Source organism: Pinus tabuliformis, chromosome 1_2 (assembly GCF_031772625.1).
Source record: "Pinus tabuliformis cultivar Carrire ecotype Pingquan chromosome 1_2, CPIR1, whole genome shotgun sequence".
Lineage (NCBI taxonomy): Eukaryota > Viridiplantae > Streptophyta > Pinopsida > Pinales > Pinaceae > Pinus > Pinus tabuliformis.
The window spans coordinates 323,469,794-323,476,294 of record NC_142298.1 but is presented as its reverse complement, the minus strand read 5'-3'; the positions used below and the strand labels follow the sequence as shown (position 1 = coordinate 323,476,294).

General features: G+C 39.7%; 1 non-coding gene across 1 annotated transcript; it reads left to right on the top strand.

Annotated features, from left to right (window-relative positions):
• The first annotated feature begins 1,101 nt into the window (after positions 1-1,101).
• LOC149205671 (U2 spliceosomal RNA) lies at positions 1,102-1,298 on the top strand. Its single transcript, XR_016253136.1, has one exon. It is a non-coding gene; the product is annotated as a U2 spliceosomal RNA (small nuclear RNA).
• The last annotated feature ends 5,203 nt before the right edge of the window (positions 1,299-6,501 follow it).

Below are 6,501 nucleotides of genomic sequence, written 5' to 3'. Positions count from 1 at the left end.
GCAACACCCTCCCCAAAAGACGAGAATACGTTCGTGTTTACAAAGAACTTCGTAAATGAAAAGAGAAGAAGGGGAGCAGATGAGGTATGGAAGGCCAAGAGTCACAAGGGCTAAGGTGGAAAATCAATTGCCAACTTGTCGGGGCCATAATTATTATTCACGAAACGAGAATTGAGTCCATATGTCATAAAAGAGCTCACAATGAGACAAACTACGTGAATAGAGTGTGTACTTTAAATAGAACTTTTCGAGGCCGAAAATGATGTTATTGTTTGGTGGCCGCTAATGATGCAAGACGTGGAAAGGCCAAATTAGCACTGAGTTGCCCAGAGTTGCTACAATGGTCAACAAGGTCCAAACGGTGGAATGGACCACATCAGCGGTATTAGATGCGGATGTGTGAATGCAGGATTTTTTTCCCATTTGCATAAGCAAGGGTTGAAACATCTTAATCGAGAATCGTTTTTGCTTTCTGTGGCGATGGTGGATTAATAATAATAATAATAAACAAACAAACAACACTCCCACATTACATCTTGTTTCGTATATAAGACTAGTAATGTAGAACTCTCCTCCCACATTGCATCAAGATTTGCCTTTATCTCCATTATCCGAAACAAATTCCATATACTCCTCAATTGTTCGTCACCACCTTCCCCAAAGGAAGAAGAAGAGTAACTTGGGCATCACACGACACATTCGACATCCTAATGTGGATGGCATTAATGGGTTGTTTGGGTACAGAGTTGGATGAACTTTCTCTCAATGATAGTGCATGTGTGTCTGTGTCTACCCGCTCTGTTTTTTAAATGAAATATGTCGAATACTCATTCTTCCAAGTGCATGGCTTGTTTCAGAGGTGAGAGAAAGAGGTATTTGACCAAGGAAACTAATGAGGCGACTCAATGCAAATGGTAAGGATATTAAAAACATGAACTTATTTATTGAGTATAAATTTGATGATACATAGCATGCTTATTTAAATAAATTAAAAGTATTATGTGAGAGGGAATATCAGTGATTTATACCACACGTAAGAATGAGTAAAATGAGAGGAGAGGGGAAGTAGTAGAAAAGGGAGGGAGAGAGGAGGGAGAAAGGATACCTTTCTCAGCCTTTTGGCTAAGATCAAGTGTAGTATCTGTTCTTATCAGTTTAATATCTGATACGTGGTTCATAGAACCACATGATATTAAATGTATTTTTCTAGGGGGAGGGCTCACTCACAATAGCTTGCTATTGGGGCTCTCGGGCGTCGCTTGTGCGTTGCACTACAGCACCAGCCTGGCGCACCCCAACGACACCAACACAAATATTATTAATATTATTAATCGAATTGTTTGTTTATGGCATACTGCTATCCTCTTTGCTTTCGATTATCAATTATCTACAGGGAATTTATATCCTCGCTTTCGATTATCAATTATCTACACGGAATTTATGTCCTCCTTGCTTTCGGTTATTAGTTATCCTGGTCACAGAAATTACAGTGATTGCAACCTCCAAGGGCTGTTATCCTGGTAACTAATTAAAACTCGAAACCACAAACAACAATTCAACCAATTGCCCACTGGTCTCGGTCTTGGTTGCACTCACACTCGCATTCACTGTTCCAAATAGCTGTCAATGGCTCCTTTTAAAGCTAGGAATTATGGTTACCCTGTTTCTGCATTTTCTCCATAAATATAGGATCGCTGAACTCATTTTGGGCATAATGCGTAAAGTCGATGACAAGGAGATATTTAAGACAAGTGAGTATCCCCACATGATCTACACAGGCTCCCGAGCTTATAGTTTCAGCATATGGAACTCACTCTACTCGCATGTTGCGTTTCTCTTGACAGATATTGTCCATCTTTGTCTCTGTTTGAGCGAGTGTTTTGTGATTGCTATCATGGAGGAGGATCCTATCTAGGTTTCCTTTATTAGTGTATTACTGAATGATTGAATCTCCCTCTTTCCTCCAGGCATCTTTCCTTACTGTATTAGTGAATGATTGGATCTCCCTCTTTCCTCCAAGCATCTGGTACATCTATTTGGCTCTTGGAAGCATCCCTTCCTTACTGGTGCTTGAGATAGAATTTTATTATTCGCTGCCAAGAAACACAACGTTACCACTCCTAGCCAGATTTTTGGGAGCTATGCCCTCTTCTTGAACTCCTCATTTGACAAGACCCAATCTCCCTTATTGGTGCTTGAGATAGAATTTTATTATTCGCAGCCAAGAAACGCAACGATACCACTCCTAGCCAAATTTTTGGGAGCTATACCCTCTTCTTGAGCTCCTCATTTGACAAGACCCAATCTTGGCATTATTGCTCGGTCTCCTTCCTTTACTAGCCATTGTCCTGTTTCTTCAGCTTTCCAACAAATTCTGTATCATCCATTTTTATAAAATCACCTTTCTGTTTACCAAGTTCAACATTGATGATCTTGACTTGCTTTGATTTTCCAAGTTCAACATTTATGATCTGGACTTGCTTTGATTTTCCAAGTTCAACATTGATGATTTTGACTTGCTTTGCTTTCAAAGACATCGAGCATTTGCTCCAACACTCTTCATTTTAGTTTTATTTAACATGACCATATTTCTGAAGGCCAGCGAGATTTCTTCTTCTTCTTTTTTAACTAGAACATTATGCACTCGCGTTGCAGCTGGAAAATTCGAACTCTCCTTACATATAAATTGCATTACAATGAGACAAAGCAGGGGAAGGTGGCGTTTGCCAAGAAATGATCCTGCACCCAAACTCTGTGGAGTTTTTAAATGCATACACTAAAAAGCTCAGATCAATAAGGCAAACCATTGCATATCATTCAGGAAGGAATTGATGGACACTTATATTTTCGTAGCTACTCCTATGAACTCTTCCTATCCTCACGAGAGGTGAGCACATAGCTATGTGATTGCATCCCAAATAACTTAGATCAATGCTATTGCTACACAATTGTATATGTTGAAGTCAGGGGTCACCTGCTTGTAGTGCGTTGTTTAGCTAAGCAGAACAACTTTAGGAATGCTCGAGTTTATGGCATACTGCTACCTTTATTTGTGCAAACATTGATGCAATGGCACAAAAAGATGAAAGAGAATTAGCCGACTCTAAAGTGAATGGTAATGGTAAGATGAAATCCCTGAGTGAACAGATCTTGTATAGGACTTGAACCGAATCAAATTGACCTAACAGGGGTCCCTGTTATTAGAGAGAGCATTAATTGCTTGTTATTAGATAGAGCATTAATTGGCTATTTCGCCTGATTACATGTTCTTTCCCAGACAAAGCAATCACAAGCTTATTCTCTGCGCAATATATATATATATATAGATGCACACATAGCCAATACAAGCCCAAATGCTGAACAGTGAACACCGACCACCCATGATGGCGCCATCAGTCCGTTGCATGTGGGTTTTGATCATATGCAAAACACAGTGCAAGCTCCAAGTACAGTAATAGGATTTGGCCATTCACAATCAAAGATATGTGAGAAAGTCAACCACAACATATGCTAGTAATCATAGTTTCCAATCTCTCTTTGTTGGCTAAATGCTCCACAACATAGTTGTGAGTGCCATCGTAGGTTCAAGCATAAATAAAAGGGAGCAAGACACACGAAGCTGGGGCAGGAGGAGATTTTTATATTCGGAGGAAGCTAAAAACAAATTGTTTCAGAGAGGCATTGGGAGAGGGTTTAAATAAGTTGACAAAACTGAATTCTCTGTGGTTGCGGATAAGGCTGGCAACAGGAAAAGGGGTCTACATAATTCAAATTTTGGGAGATTCCAAGATAACAGAGGAGATAAATAGTAAAGTGTAATTTGGGAGATTCCAAGATAGCTGACTAGATGAATAGCAAAAGTGTAAATCTCCAGAATTAGATCCTTTCCCCAATCTTCTTGGAAAGGATCAAGAAACTAAAAGAAAATTTCAACACGCATATGTAGAGTTCAATCTTTCCGCTGATGAGCATCCTAAGCCCTATTACAGTAGGAAGAACAACAGTATTACAGCCCTTTTTGGGTTAGGCTTCGACATTGACATTGCAATGTATCTTCAAATTTCGATTTAAAACAGTCAACATACAATCTATATTCAAAATCCTATTTCAAATACTAAGTATATGCAATTTATATATACAAATTTCTATTTCAAATAGGAATTAGAAATACCGTCTTTTTCCCTTGCAAAGGATTAGGAGCACAAACACAACGTCCCCTTAATACGGAAAACACAGCATGACCATGCAACATATTACTAGGAGAATGCAAACAAACGAGAAACGTTTGCCTTGCTGTGAAAATTTTCCGGTTACACTGTAAAAATAAATAAATTGCAGCATTGTTGGGACTTGAACCGGTGTCTTCCAAGCAAGAAGGCTGACCAAGTAAACTAATTGTATAAAGTAATTTTAAAGACAACCTTCTAGTTTTTAACTTTCAATTGTAATTAGTTGGAAACGTCAAACAATCAATCCATCAACGATGCGGCTGGACTTGTGTTTATAGAAACAGAATAGATTGGAACACTGGTATCCCATCTAAATACAGAATAGATTGGAACACTGGTATCCATCCATGATTTCTGCAATCGTGATGGGTAGTAATTTCCCCAGCCATAAATGTAAAGGACATGAACTATGTCAAACACATGTTTCCTTCAAAGACCAATCACGCTACACTCCTGACCTCGAGTTCCAATGACTGGGGCCCTCCTCCTCAGGAATAAACAGCCTCAGAAGCTCCTCACGAGGATCCCAAAACTTTCCTCTCTGTCTTATCCAACATTTTTTTGCACCCCAAATTTTTGAAGTTGATTGGTGGCATCAAGAACCACAAGTTGATTGTTTTCATTCACCGCAGTGGCACCCATAATTTTCTCCATAGAAGAGTGGAGGAAGAAACCAATTGTTATGTCCATGTCGTGCATGGATTTCGTTTAAGCTATTCGTTTTTAGTGGCGTCTCTTAAAATTACTCAAATTTAATAGAATTTACTTGAAATAATTGTGGTGAATAACTTGTTTAGTCGTGTAGCTTCTAATCTCTCATTTTGTAAGTTAGTGAAGTGTGGAGGGCGATGTGAAAATGTGAAACTTCCTATCGGAGGCTAGAAGCTCAAATCTCACATGTTTGCTGTTGAAATGGGTGATTGTTATGCAGTTCTCAGCGTGGAATGGTCACACACTTTGGGCCATGTTACAATGGATTTTAAGGAATTATACATGGTCTTCAATAAGGAAGGGCATGAGCATGCACTCAAAGGGATTAAGTTTGGCTCCCTCGAAATTATCAACTCTCGTCGTTTGGAGAATTTATCAGAGAAAGGCCACTCCAATTTTATTGTGCAATTCAATGACGTACGAGTTGTGCGTGGTCCCCCACAAGAGATTCCTGATTATTTGCATATGGTACTAATTAAACATATACATATTTGAAACACCTTGCGCATTGCGGCCTTCATGTGGTGAGCATGACCATGCTATCCTCTCGGTTCTATGTGGTCAACCACCCAATATGTATCCCTGTAGACACCCATTTGCATAGAAGGCGGAAATAGAAAATGATCATTCATGAACTATCGAAGACTGGAGTCATTCAACCCCATAGGAGCCCTTCGTCGCTAACCATGGTCTTGGTGTTTGAGAATGAAGTTAGTTGGCACATGTGCCTTGGCTTTTGGGCTCCCAACTAGTTGATCACCATAGACAAACTTACCGCACTGGTTATCAACGATCTCTTAGATGAGCTTCATGGAGACGAGTTCTTCGTTGAACTGGACCTTTATTTAGGATACCACCAAACACACATGAAGGAAATGGACATCCCTAAAACAACCTTTCATACACATGAATGCCATTACGATTTTTCAGTGATGCCCTTTTGACTTTGCAGTGCTTCATTCCCCTTTAGAGGCCTCTTGAACAAGATTTTATGACCCTTCCCGTGCAATTTTGTGCTTGCATTCTTTAATGATAACTTGATCTACAACAAAACTTGGGACTCCCATGTGGAACACGTTGATAGGCCCCGTAACTCCTTGAAGGCTACCAGTTGATACTTACACATTATGGCAAAGATGTTTTTGGGGCTTCAAAGGTCAAATACTTCAGTCACATTGTCAACGAGAAGGCCCCACAAGTGGACCAAAAGAAAGTTGTAGCTACATAGGATTAGCCACAAACTAAGACCTCGAATAGCTTTCACGACTTCCTCGGACCTACATGCTAATAAAGCAACTTTTTGAATAGCTATGGTAACCACCTTAAAAACCATGCTAAAAACAAACGCCTTTGTATGGAATGATGTTGTTGAGCAGATCTTTTTAGCTTTAGAGTAAGTTGAGGGCACTACACCCATTTTGGTAGTGCCCAATTTCACTGATAATTTTGTCTTAGAATGTGGTGCATCACGTAGGGGTCGGGGAGCTATGTTGATGCAGTTGACATAAATTTGGGTGAATCCGTCTGTGAGAAAGAGATGATGGCCATGTTTCATGTAGTT